The sequence below is a fragment of the Protopterus annectens genome, chromosome 3.part1 (assembly GCF_019279795.1).
Source record: "Protopterus annectens isolate FY-2018-M chromosome 3.part1, PAN1.0, whole genome shotgun sequence".
In the NCBI taxonomy this organism is placed as follows: Eukaryota; Metazoa; Chordata; order Ceratodontiformes; family Protopteridae; genus Protopterus; species Protopterus annectens.
Window position 1 is genome coordinate 593010605 of NC_056732.1, and position 14703 is coordinate 593025307.

Below are 14703 nucleotides of genomic sequence, written 5' to 3' on the forward strand. Positions count from 1 at the left end.
TCTCGCCCATGATCTCACCAGTGCCACTGGTATCCCTCGGACTGGTTATCAGGTCCGGCACCATTATGCCATCTTGAAATGGAGGAAGAGGGAGCTCTTGGAACAGTGGGTCCAAGAAGCAAGAGACAGAGGAGATGTTCCAGCAGTGTGTAAGTATTCATAGCAACAATTGTTTACCAAAGTCCAGCCTGTGTATGTGATGGATAGGTATGCATAAATGTTTCTCTATTTTCATTACAGCTGCAGCTGAGCGGGCTGTGAACTAGGAAGCCCATGCCAGCAGGTTGTAAAGGCTGCATCGTGAGGCTGGTGAGTAACAATCCTGCTTGTAGTAGTCATAACAAATAAATATAAAGAAGTAAAATGTCACCTGGAACTATAAAAAATGTGTATGGTTTCCACTGAATAAACCAGACAATATGACAGTAAAAGTCCCATATAGGTCATATTTAAATAAAAGTGTAACTGCCTGGCAATAAAGTTCTAAATCCTGGACTGGTTGTGTCTACTCTGGTATTGTATGGCCTTTCATGTTGCATTCACCAAGATCTGGTATGTGAATAGTACTGTGTCAACTGTTTCTCACACTGTGCTACATAAAAATATATATCTAGGAATGTCTGTATAAGAATGTTGTAATTACAAGGTCAGATTGTGCAACCAAGAGAACTTAGACAGAAAACACAAAAGGAAAGACAGCACTTTATAAATAACTCACTCTGATGAAATGCAGATTATTGTATTTTTAGCACACACAGCCATGGTTCGATTCCGGGAGTGGTAGTAAGCTGTATGGATAATCATACTTTTCAACTGTACAGATTTGTACAGAATGTCCAGATTTTTGCCTCATATTTTGACCTGTTCCTCTATTTTCCTGGCAAATCACTGGGATGATCTCAGGATTGTAGTCACTAAATAATGACATTCATTTGCGTTTAATAAGACTTCAGATCCTTCAGAAAATGTATATTAAAACAAATCCTGTTACTCTAGCAACTTTCTAAAAGTGTATAAGAGCAATATTTAAAATATGTCCCTATTTGTACCCCCATTTTGTCAAGCTTTGTACAGATTTTTTTGCATTAAGAGGTAGAGAGCTATGTGCTGAATTATAACTAGGAATCTGGGAATATGTATAGAAACAGTCAGGTAGTGTTAACAAACATTCCCTCCGCACGTCTGCCATGTAAGAGAAGTAGAATGTAGCTATAAGACAGTTGAAGTATACACTGTGTACAAACATACCACTGCCCAAACCAAGGCCATAGGGTATTGTAATAATACCTGTAGAGTAATGATTAGAGCTATGATCATTAAAGTTGTGAGTACTGCAAGGATATACAAGTTGTTAATTGACATCTCTCTCTCTCCTCACTCCCACTATATCTGCAACAATAATCTAAGCACACAAATCAATGGGTATGTTTTACACTGAACCTACTGTTGGGATATATATCCTATTGTTCAACAAATATTGAAATGTGTTTCTATTAATGTTCCATGTTGAAATACTATCATTGATGGCCTATTGCTATCAATGTAACCTGCATGCTGTTATAATGGCCACTGTGGTTCCATATATGCATGTGTTGTGTTTGCTAAGCAACTGTTCCAAATCTGTTGTTTTGGGTTAATGGGAATATCTATGCATGCTGTTATAAATAACCCTGGACTGTTGACTATTACTAGCCCACATATTTTCTAAAACTGTAACACTGTAAAACTGTAGCATGTTTGGGAAGACAGGTCCCAGTGGACCCACCTCTCCCACCTCATCTGGCCATAGCATGGGCCCCAGCATATCTGGGACCCACCTCGGGACCTCTTCGTCCGCTGGTCCTGCACCACCTTTGGATGGAACCGCCTCAGGGGATGGGGCTCACCCCCCCTGAGAGTGGGCATGGACAGGAAGGCATCACCCAAAGCCAGGTCCGGGGTTTGGTGCATAGCAAGCTCCGAAAGGAGTTTGGAGATCTGCTATGCCAGATTGATGGTTGTGTGGTGCAATTAGAAGGTCAGCCTGCCCCTCCTGCTCATCCCCCAGCACAGCCACCTTTAGGGCTGTGAAGGTGCAATGGTGACTGCCATTGCGTGGGGACCTCAGTCCCACTGTTTCTATTTAGGGGCTCATGGGCTTCTGATTTCCAAACACCCCTCCCCATCCAAGGTGTTTACCTCCCACATGTGTCATATACTGCCCCTGTATGCTGTCTTGTCTGTCTTGTCTGTCTTCCTACCAAATCTACCTCCCCAAATATACCTACTATCCTTCCCCTGCATCCCACTCTCACCTTAAAAAAAAGGGCAATCTGTTCCCCAAAAAAAATTTCGCTCAATACATAGCTGTATATTTTGCACATGTATCCACTGGACACATACAATCTGGTCTAACTGGCTTCACAACACATTATTGTTGTCCTCACCTTCTCTCAGGGGTTTGAGTGTCCAAATATACCTCCAAAGTCAATATATATGCACAGTTGTTGCTGTAGAAGAAATAGACAGCTCTGTACCTTCCTTATACTCGTCTTGCACACCCCTAGCTACTTACCCTATTGTCTTTTCCTCTACATGCCCCTTTTTCACCACTTCCTATCACCCCTTTTTTCTTTATTTTAAAGAAATTAACGCAGGGGTAAGCAGGAGTAAGCACTTTTAAGCAGTAATAAGCGGGATTAAGCATGCTTACGCAGTGCTAAGCAATGCCTACACAGATTAAGCACTTTTCAGGCTGTGTGTAAGCATATTTAACTGGAAATTAGCATTGCTTACTGCCACGCAAACCCATGCAAATCTGCTTACAACTGCTTAAAACTGCCTTAATAACTCTGTATCCAACAGCCCTTGTTCTGCTGATCAACAAGATAATCAACCCTTGCAAATTTCAAACCCAGAATCCTGCAAACCATAGCCACAGCAAGTTACCACTAAGCCATCTGAGCTGTAGATATGTGCGATGTTTCCTGAAATATATCATGCAGCACAGTCATTTAACAGTAGGGAAGATGTATTTATATATGTATATGCATATATATATATATATAAGTCAAAATATATATGACAATAAGTCAACATATCAGTGTAGGGGTGTGCACACACATTCAACTGGCTTACTGTACTGAGTATTAATTCCCATGTTTTCACAGGACAGGTTGTTATGTTCCCTATTGAACTGAGCAGGCTATAGGACACATCACAGGTGGGGATTGTGTTGACATGTGCTTTTGTGGGGTCATGTTCCAATTGCACAACTACCATGCATTGTAACAGGGGTGTGTACACTTTATATCCACTGTGGCTTTATAGAATCAGCAGAACCTGACCTGTACAACTAGCCTCCACCAACGATAGAGTAATCCCCCTTCGTGGACAGCAGCAAGACACAAAGCACATACTATGTTGCTATAGTGGCTGTACAGTGACACAAAGATGCAGACCATAACTTGCAAGCAAGTGCACCTCTATCAGAGCAAGCATGTAGGTTCAAAGCTGACTTCCTGTAAGGCTGACTATGACTAGAAATCAGACATATCCAAACCACCAAGGCCAGTTGCAACCATATCTCCACATATGTGCGCAGTCTCAGAGGCAGTAACACAAGTCAACCTGTACTGGGGTAAAGCACACCTCATACACACATACCATGGATACAGGCAACCTGCATCAGACAGAATAGGTGGGAACAGTGGCACTCTGTCCACAACATTAGTACAGGGTGATATGCACATCAACCACACTCCTGCCCACATCAATGATGAGCATGTACATAATGCCAACTGATGGCAACAACAGCAAGTCTCCATGGGCCATGAGAATATCACAGATTGCCTCCTACATGAACTCAGGCATGTTCCCACAGCTTCATCACACACTACACTCAAACACAGACACGCCACCATCCACATGGAAGATGGCCACTGTCATCCCTCAACACAGAAATGAATGTAGAATAGTGGATTATGATATTAAGTGTCCAGCATTGGGGGAACTGGACAGGTCAGGGCCAGGAATGTAATGCAAGATGTCAAAGCCATGATAGCTTAAAGTGTTATGGTATAGTCTGGATTATTTGCAAGTTATATCCACTCTTGATGTGCACATCGAGAACCATATGAGGTGCTGTGACCTTTTTTCCTATTTATGTCTTCCAGGTACAATGCCCCAGGAACATTTGCCAGCATTCACGAACCTTGAAAATGACACAATCATCCAATTCCTCATCCAGCATCATGCCATACTATTCAGCCGCAGGGCCCAGGATCTGCAGAAAAGGACTGCCCTGTGGAACAAGCTTGTCCACAGGGTAAACAATGTCAGCCTGCACAACTGAAATTATGAGCAGGTGTGGCATGAGTACACTGATCTAATCCATTCATGCTCGTCAGCATGCTGCTGCAGTTAGGAGAGACCAGCTAGCCACAGGTGAGGGTCATGGCATCCAACCTCCACTGACACATGCCGAGGAGCTCCTTGCCAGCCTTGGGGCACCCACCTGCCAGACAAGCCTGCAGGCTGAAGACAGCATTGTGGAGTTGGGTGCAACCCACACAATGGATGAGGTGCGTTCAGGTAAGGCCCCAGGGCACATTACTAGACCACCATTTTTATCTGTAAAGTATCTACATGCATATGTCAGATAAGATAGTCTGTTGCTGCAGTGTAGTAATGAACAGATGTGCATAATCTCTAGTATTGTGAGTTTGTACTGTTGATGTGCTGAAATGCTGCTTCCACCCTGTACCAGTTCCACAGGTGTAGCTACTGACATTACGTCTCTCACACAAATATTTAGGTCCCTGTGGTATACAAAGGGGGCAGCAGCCTATAGCTGGTGAGTATTGAGTTGTTTTGTTCAGGTTTGCCAATACACTTGCCATGTTATGGCCATGCTATTTTCCATGCACACATTTAACACACCTACCCATAATGCATGATGTACATGTTCACTTTTTGTTAGTGTTAACTGCACTGCATCACAGTGGTCACCATGGTATCATATCTGAAGGGAATGTAAGAATCCTGCAGTATACCTAACAACCTGTCAGTGCAAGATGTGTAGACAGAGATTAACATAATGGTGGGACAAATGGCCTACAGGATGGACATATCTGAAACATTACCCTTATACAGTGGCTACAACAGTGTATACCCCAATATTACAATGGCAGCTGTTCTTGATATAAACAATGGCAAACCACAATACCACATTCCACACATTTTACAACCTGTAATGTGACCCTAACATGAGCAATGAATGTGTAATATGGAATCCTATGTTAGGACAACAAATATGGGGAATACAAGCCATAGCAAACACTGGAAGCATATGTGTGCACTCCAAATTACATATTGTGGAAGCAGCTTGGGATGTACTGACAGCATTCACTCTTCTTAAGTACACACCTGCCATCAAGTACAGGGCCTCAATGTCACACCAAGTAATGATCTGCTGTCCAAGAAGTATGTCCATGACATTTTCCCACTCACCTGCAACAGAGGCAGCCATGGTTTGCACACATCTTACAAACCATGACATGGATCCCATATCCGAAAGGTAGCACTCAGGGGTGGGAAAAGTAGCCTTACCTCACCATTGCATATACCATGGCAAACAATGAAGACCATCATGTATGTGTATATGAAGTATGGGACAACATTGATGTAGAAAATAAACAGATGCCCATCCAAAACAGATGACAATACATGCTGCAAACTGGTGATGGAGACTGCCCAGAAATATGCAGCAACACTGAGGGACTTACAGGAATGTCTAGCAAGTACTGCCTGTGCAGTACCTGTGTCAACAATTGCCTGGATTCTACATAAGTGTGGCCTATGGGTTAGGGTAATCAGACAGAAGAGTTGTCCCACATGGAGCATCACCCAGGGCTGTCTACAGGTAGTATATGCATAACATCAAGTCTCCCAAAGGCATGCGTTGCAATGTGTAATGGTGACATGAGACCAAGGCTGAAACCTACCGACAGTATTCAGAAAGATACGTGTGGTGCACAAGCAACACCTCACTCCACCTCAAGGCTACCATCCCCAATTTTTAGGTTGCTGGTGCCAGTGCACACCTTTAGGGTTGCTGTTAATTAGCTGGAACTAGGCCAGTAGGCATGGTGTTTGGAATTTGGAACACTGCAAAATAACAGTCATGTGTGGCCCATAGTTGTCAAGCATCTGCAAAAAGGCTGAGGATGGGGTGGTGTGTCAGCCTGAAACACAACATTGAACTGAAGCATACATCCAAAGCTTGCTAAGAATGGCTGTATCTGAACACAGTCAAGGTTATGAATTTTGCCAGACATAACCCTGACTCTACAACAATAGTGAAGCCACTGTGTGACCTCCAAGAGCTGTGCACATGAGCTGACCTTGCATTCTGGCAGAGTTGAGGGACATTTGTAGGGCAGAGTGACCTAATAATGGCAAGTGAAGATGGCCCATGCTCGTATACCCCTTCCAGGAATGGTGACTGCTGTAGTTGACTTAACAGGTGCTTCAACAAACCATTGTGTGAAGGGTGTGGACACTTATGCAACCCATATATTGTATGCATCTCATTCAGTATCTGCACAACTAACACATTTGTTTGATACTGCATTTGATTGCACAGGTCATATGTCACATATCAGGTGTGTGTAATGCTAATAAATGCAGTATTGTGGCCCCATTGCATATCATAGAAGAGGATGGCATGTCAACAAGGTAGTGTAGACTCTTCATATCCACATTAAGCTTTGTCTAAGCTAAGGTTGTCAGTGTAACTGGATTGCACATACATGCACTGCTGATGATGAGATCTGCAAATCAAAGGCCAGGCATTAATTATTGACATCAGTCCTCATATCATCCCAGGTATGTGTCCGACAAACACATAGGGGCTGTGAGCAACAGAGCAAACATAACTGTCACACATATACACATTCAGCAATGGTGTGTACACTTGTGAGGTATGGTGCACAGTACATGCTAGTGTGCTGTACAGGTGCACAGCAATACTGTGTACATGGGCACAGTGTTTTTCAGGGGAAGTTGCATCAGTTTGGCTTTGTTAAGGGCAGATCCTGCCTCTTAAACCTGGTCGATTTCTTTGAAACAGTCACCAAGGCCATTGACGAGGGGAAGGTGGCCCACACAGCCTACCTGGACCTCGCAAAAGCCTTCGATACAATACCCCACTCAAGCATTATAGATAAGCTCACCAGCTTAAATATAAACCCCTATGTCACTAGATGGGTTGCAAACTGGCTCAAGGACAGAACCCACATGGTTAGAATTGCTGGAGCCATGTCAGACTTCAAACCAGTTACAAGTGGCGTCCCACAAGGCTCAGTCCTGGGACCTCTCTTGTTCGGTATATATTTCTCGGCGGTACAGGCCAACACGGAAGGACTGTGGCTGACCAAGTTCGCAGATGACTGCAAACTGGGCGCCATAATCAACTCTCCAGCCGACACAAGCATCCTCCAAAAGGGCCTCATAGAAACAGACAACTGGTGCCAGAGCCATGGCCTCAAGCTAAACGCCAAAAGGTGTATAGTCATCCCCTTTGGCAAAAACAAAGTGCCCACAAATTACCACATAGGTGGTAATCCATTAAGTACAGAAGAAGTCATTAGGGACCTGGGGACCCAAGTTGATAGCAATCTCTCATTTGACAACCACGTGGCCAAAGTGGTTAGAAAAACATTTTATATAGCCCACCTAATCATGAAGGGATTCACATCTAGATAAGGGGAGGTCATTGTACCTCTTTACTCATCCCTCATCAGGCCCATAATTGAGTACAATGCACCTTTTGGGATGTACCTTACCAGACACCTGCAGCAACTGGAAAGACCCCAAAAGTACCTCACCAAGAGGATCAAAGGGCACAAACAGATGCCATATGCTGCCCGGTTAAAGAAACTCCAGCTCTACTCAGTGGCATACCGCCTGCTCAGAGGCGATCTTTGCCTGACGTATAAAGCCATGTCCAACCCGGAATTAATGGACATGCTGCACCTCAGAAAATCCAAATCCCATCGAGCTACTCGCTTGAGAGACTTGAACCTCAGCACTGAAATAAATAGGACATGCTGGAGGGACAGATTCATAACCCAGAGGCTCCCTTCACTCTGGAATAAAATCCCAGTCCAGGTTAGGCAGAGTCCCACATTGACTCTCTTCAAGAGGAATCTTGATGAGTGGATGGGAGATCGTAGGTTTACCCCGGCTATCACTTCTGTGTCACTGTTAGACAGAGGCGCAGTATACTAACCTCAAGAAAAGGCATAGCAAAATTAATTTAAAATGGGTGGCGAAAGCCAAACACATTCTGGCTAGGCTTATAAATGCCCTAGGGCAGATAGCCTGGTATGAACCTATGAACCTATGAACCTATGAACCTACTAACACAACTCATACATCACAGAGATGTATAATGTTGGTAACAAGGATTGATTATGGCTGCAGTGCATGCTGTTGAGTGCCATATGCCATGCATGTTGACTGTTGAGTAATGAGAGGTCTGTGTAATATCTTTGTGCCACCTCACCTGTAAGTGTGAGTGTGTGTGTGTGTGTGTGTGTGTGTGTGTGTGTGTGTGTGTGTGTGTGTGTGTGTGTGTGTGTGTGTGTTTGTAGAAGTAAACCATAATGTATATGTCTTAATTTACATTTCTTGTCTGCCTCTCACAGGTAGCAAGGTGGGTCAGGGTTCCTCCTGCAGGCATACTAATGTTAGTGTCCATACAGACTTTGACAATGATAACAGGCATAGTGAGGCACAGGCAAGGTGTACAGGGACTGACTCTGTGCCATTGGTTGACATCCCACTTTTATCCACCCCATCCCCTCACACAGTCTCAATGCCCATACATACCCCATCAACAGTGGCCATAGATGAGGGACAGTTGGGTGGTGGCATGGGACAGGAAAGTGTGGTGACTATGGCAAGTGTGTCTGGACACAGCAGCCATAGCTGGATGACAGGTGAGGTCTCACACAGGCAGATGTACAGGGGTGCTTGTAGGAGGGCTGCTGGCCATCATGCCCCTGGCAGAAGTGCCACAGCAGGTGTCACCAGACGCATGTTTTGGGCCATCATGAAGGCACAGGCATGTATGGAATGTTACACCAGAGATAGTCTGAGGCTGCAGAGGGCTACTCTTCCTGCTGTATGTAACTACATCCGTGATCTTGAGGTGCCCACCATTATTTTGCAGAGGTCATGGATAGACAGTTGGGTGAGATGGTGGGAATCCTCGACCATGTGGGTTCTGTGGTAGAGCATGTCGTGGGAGAAAGGCATCAGCCACATGGATGTAGGTCAGCAACACCAACAGGTTGAGGTCTACGTGGATGTGCAACATCTCACGGTCGCTCCCATAGTGGCAGTACCAGCACCAGCACTGCAGGGGGGGGTGTTGTCCATATCACAATACAGCAGGCCACGTGCATGTGGTCCTGGGTGGTCCCAACAGGGACGCAGATCCAGCAGACAATTGTCATCATCAGGGGAGAGTACCATATCTGGGATACTGCCTGGTAGCACCTGTGCAACCCCTGGTAGACACAGCTCCACTGTCCATGGCCAGACACGGTGAACTGTACACCCTGGCATGTACAGTCTGCAGCTGTCCAACATACACCTGTATAGGGTAGCCACATGACAGAACTGTGTGCATACATACACACACACATGACCAACACAGTTAGGGCACCTCCATTCCTATCCACACCACATCTGCACAGACCATTTAATAAAGAACCCCCTAACCCACACACATGATGTCAACCAAACGGTTCAGCCTAGGCCTCTGGCAAACCCACACCACACCATGAGCATATGATGATACCTGTGCCAAATCCCTGTCATCCATACCATCGATGCAGAGACATGCTAATATTGGTCTGATGCACAGGGTGAATGTACTAAGGTTTAGCAATGTAATGTTGTTTAACATGTTGTCAGCTGGAATGTTTAATGCTTACATGTCAGGGTGTGTAGCTGTCCAGCCATGATGCATTATAGCTATTATTAACACTGACTGATTGTGGTCTCCGTAATGTATTCTGTTTGTGTTCTAGGTGTCTATGTGTCAACAGGATGTTGGTCTGCTGTCCTTTCCTATAAGGGGTGTGGCACTGTGGTGACCCATTGACTGTGTCATATCCCAGTTGCAGCTGAACTCAAGTAACAGGTCTGTATAACAGTTACTGCATGTGCCACATGGCTGATAGGTCTGAGGGGTGTATACAGGTGAGTGCATGGTGGCTGATGTAAGCAGCTCTTCTACAGTGGACAATGGAAAGTGTATTGGGGGGCACACACCAAATGTTTGTGAATAACCCACACACAGACTTTTGTGTTGATGCAATACACAGAGAAGACTGTTCACATGGATGTACTTTATTTTGCAGAGAAATCATTTTGGCCTACATAATTCCACCAAGACCAAATTGCCAAAACATCACATCAGTAAATAATCAGTCCACCAGTTTAATGTCATTGAAAATGGTACTGGCAGGGTATATGTCCTCTTCCCCAAAGTAGTGCAATCCTGGAGTTGGTAAACATAGGTGTGCTGGTGTGGAGAGCACAGCCCCCCACTTTGGAGGGCGTGGGGTGGCGTAGAATCACACGTAGTGTGATTAACAACTACTTAACCTCTTAACATAAACTGTACAGTATAAGAGCCCACCAAGTGGGGGATACGCACAACAATAACCCCAATGTGGGTGGCTGTGCCCACAACAATCACACCCAACTATATATATCAACTCCAGTATTGCTGTACAGCTGTACAGTGAAGAAGAGGGCATTTACACATCCACTATTAGTTTTGATGGAATGAATTTCCACATGATGATTGCTTTGAAATGTTACCTTTTGCAAGTTAGTTCTCAGACAAATGATCTCCTGGTAAATATATTTTCTGCAAACTAAAGTAGATCCCTTCACATACACACACACTTACTTGGCAACACTGAGAGTAGAACCCCTACCTAGGTACTTATTGCTACTAATTTGTTTGGCCTTAATTGCACACACCACAGAGCTTGTAGGGTGAGATGTGTCCCGAGGTTCCTGTAAAGTGAAGAACGTCACCAGGCCTTGTACAGTATGGTAATGGGGGATGTATTGGGTGTTAATGAACAATACATAGTATGACATACTGTCATATACACATTGACAAACACATACAGTCATAGACACATTTGACAGTCCCGGGTTTAGCAGTGCTAACTACCTTGTCAGTGAGTCCATACTGTTACAGAGTTTTTGCACACAGAACATGCTGATATGCATCATTGGGCTGGATAGTGTAATCAGTTACCTGTATGGTTGATGGTGACAGGGGTCCTCATACAGTGGACCTTGGGACATGTACTGGGGTTACCATGGTGTAAACATAGTACACCAAGCACCCACACCCCACATTGGATATTGTACTCATAGAAACCCATGATAATGCTCTGACATACCCACAATCACACATTGACCAGGACTGCAATACAAACATTTGTTTATCTAATCAGTGCTACTACAGGGATATTAATGTATTGCACATGCCACAGGGATAGTAGGGTGAGGGTTTGTCATGGCTCTCCTAATGTCAGCAACATCACCATCCCATATAATGTATAGCAAGGTTTAGTGTATTTGGAGAATGTGGCCTCAGGATGCTGTCTCCTACAAATATGCACACTCACACACAACTGCACACATACACACACACACACACGCACACACACACGCACACACACGCACACACACACACACACACACACACACACACACACACACACACACACACACACACACACACACTCACATTTGCCAGGATTCAGAGGGTAATCCATGCCTATCTACCCATTTTAGAACAGTGTTATGCTGGTACTGCAAGCTCCAGGTAGCCCATAGGGTGAAGAGTGCAACAAGGTAGATTTAATGTGAATTACAGCAGCAGCCCTTTCTAAGTGTAGCAATGGGGGTGCAGTGGGTGAGAAGGCACTCAGAGTATTTTCAACTACAAGTTTACAAACACACAGACACTGTTATTATCAGTAATGCACACAGACACATTTGTCAGTACTGAGGACCATAGGTGCAGGTGTTCCTAGGTGTGTACCAGGCTAATGTCCATGGAGAGCTGAGAAGAGTAGGGCATGTGGTACACTGATATTATGCCACCTGATATTTGCCAGCAGGCCATCTATCAAGTGATGCCACTTGAGTGATCCCCAGGGTGCCAGTTAAATTCAACATGCAATCATCTGGTTTTCTCTTGAAGAGGGCCAGTGAGGTGCTCCAATTGACATGTATGCAACATATATTGCATAAAATGGCCAGTGTCTGGGTTAGGGATCTGTACCCAAACATGTTCTGTTAACTGTGGTAGTCTGGTTGAGTTATCCATGGCATGTGGTGCATACAGAGTGAGGTTTCCTAGCTATGGCATTCATAACACAGCTGGGCAGACATGTCAGTGTCAGTCAATCAGAGATTGCCTGTAAGCAGCCAAGATGAATACCTGACATCTGCACATCTATACAGAGGACAGACAGAAATTAACTAGCCAACAGGTTATGCATTAGGATGAATGTTTTGACAGATAGATGTCTGAAACTGATAGGTATGCCATTACTACATGACAGCAGTCCTCAATGACATGTCCTACAAACATAGTAGTCTGCAGTTAATATCAACATATCAGATTAATATCCAATAGGATATACTTAAAAATATACAGATCAAACACCAAGAACATGATATTCAGTACTCAGAGTCCAGCTTTGCATGGAGGGGTGTATGGTTCCAGTACCACAATCAGCAATCTACTCTTACTTGGAAAAGCACTGTTAAAAGTAGTAACATAATGATACAATACATGCAGGTGTGACTGCATATAACCTGGGATACTACCCAAGTATGAAACACATAGAAAGAGAAAAGATTGTGGTACTACCCATGTATATGCAGGTCTACCATACAGTATACTCACACCCCTTGCTACTGTAATGACAGCACATAGAAGTATGTTATGTACATGGAATTAAATACACTTATTAAAGATGTCATTACCCTACTATTTTATCAGACTGGAATGCAATCACTGGTTACCAGGGCTCAGCTATGCTTAGCAGGTATAAGAATTGCTTAAATGTAAATGCTAAGCAGATTTGTGCACTGGTAAGCAAAGCCTACTCTGTGTAAACGCCTTTTTGTTTAACCGTATGTTAGCACCACTTACCATCGTGCAAACCCGTGTAAACCCACTTAAAGCTGCTCAGAACTGCCTTAATCACTCTGTATCCAACAGTCCTTGTTCTGCCTAGCAACAAAATAAACAGCCCTTGAACCCAGAACCCTCTAGACTGTAGTCATAAGACTTAACCTGCATGCCATCTGAGCTGTAAAATTGGCTGTTGCTTTTTCAAATATATCATTCAGTACACTTACTGAATAGTAGTGAGCAACTGCTTTGACTATTACAATTGTTTACTACTTGTTAGTGAAAATAATGTTGAATCAGTCATGTTTTTATTTCTAAATATACACATATCAGATAAATATGGTGGAATACATCTGAGAAGGTATATACAACACTCATGTTTACACATAAGGATACGGATATATATATATATATATATATATATATATATATATATATATATATATATGTGTGTGTGTGTGTGTGTGTGTGTGTGTATAATATATATATATATATATATATATATATATATATATATATATATATATATATATATATATACACATGCCCATAACATGTAGTGGAGTCAGACCTCAGCACCATAACTCTCAACTTCTTAGTGCAAAGGAATGTAATGTAAGTATTGCAGTTATAAATGTAGAATGTTGCTATAGTAACAGGGGTTGTGTCAATAGACATGCTGTGAAGGAAGGCTCTTCTGAAACTGACATGTACACCATCAGTTACTGACAGACATCATAAAATCATCATAGTGAAGTGTCACACAAATCACAGTAATGATCCTGTGGAATACAGCAGAAATATGAGCAATAATCAATAGGACTTATTCTAACAGAATACAGATTAAAAATGGTACTCGTCAGGGTTGTCCCATGTCCCCCTTATTGTTTAACCTATATCTAGAACCCCTATTATTATATATCAAGCAAAATTTGTATCATAATGCACCAATAATTTATGGGAATAAAATATTAATGTCAGCATTCGCCGATGATCTTATTATTTATTGTACAACCCCAATTTCGGACAGTGAAAAGATATTAAAGCTCATAAACGAATTTTCGGTAGTTTCTAATTATAAAATTAACTTACAGAAAACGAATATCTTCCCGTTAAGAACCCCAAAACCTTTTTCATTAATGGCCCTGATGGGGAAGTTAACACATAAAGAAAATATTAAATATTTGGGTTTCAACTTCTCTACGGATAATAAGGACTTTTATAACAATAATGTTAAACGAGTATGGGAACACATAATAGCTGATTGTGACAGATGGAAGAATTTAAAACTAACGGTATTAGCAAACGTATCAATAGTGAAAATGAATATACTACCACGAATGTTATACATATTTAGGTCTGCCCAATTATCAATTTCAAAAACAGTTTTTAAACAAATGCATAAAGATCTAGCTAAATTTATCTGGAATCCAAAAAGAACTAGAATATCTTATGAGAAATTAATGACCCCT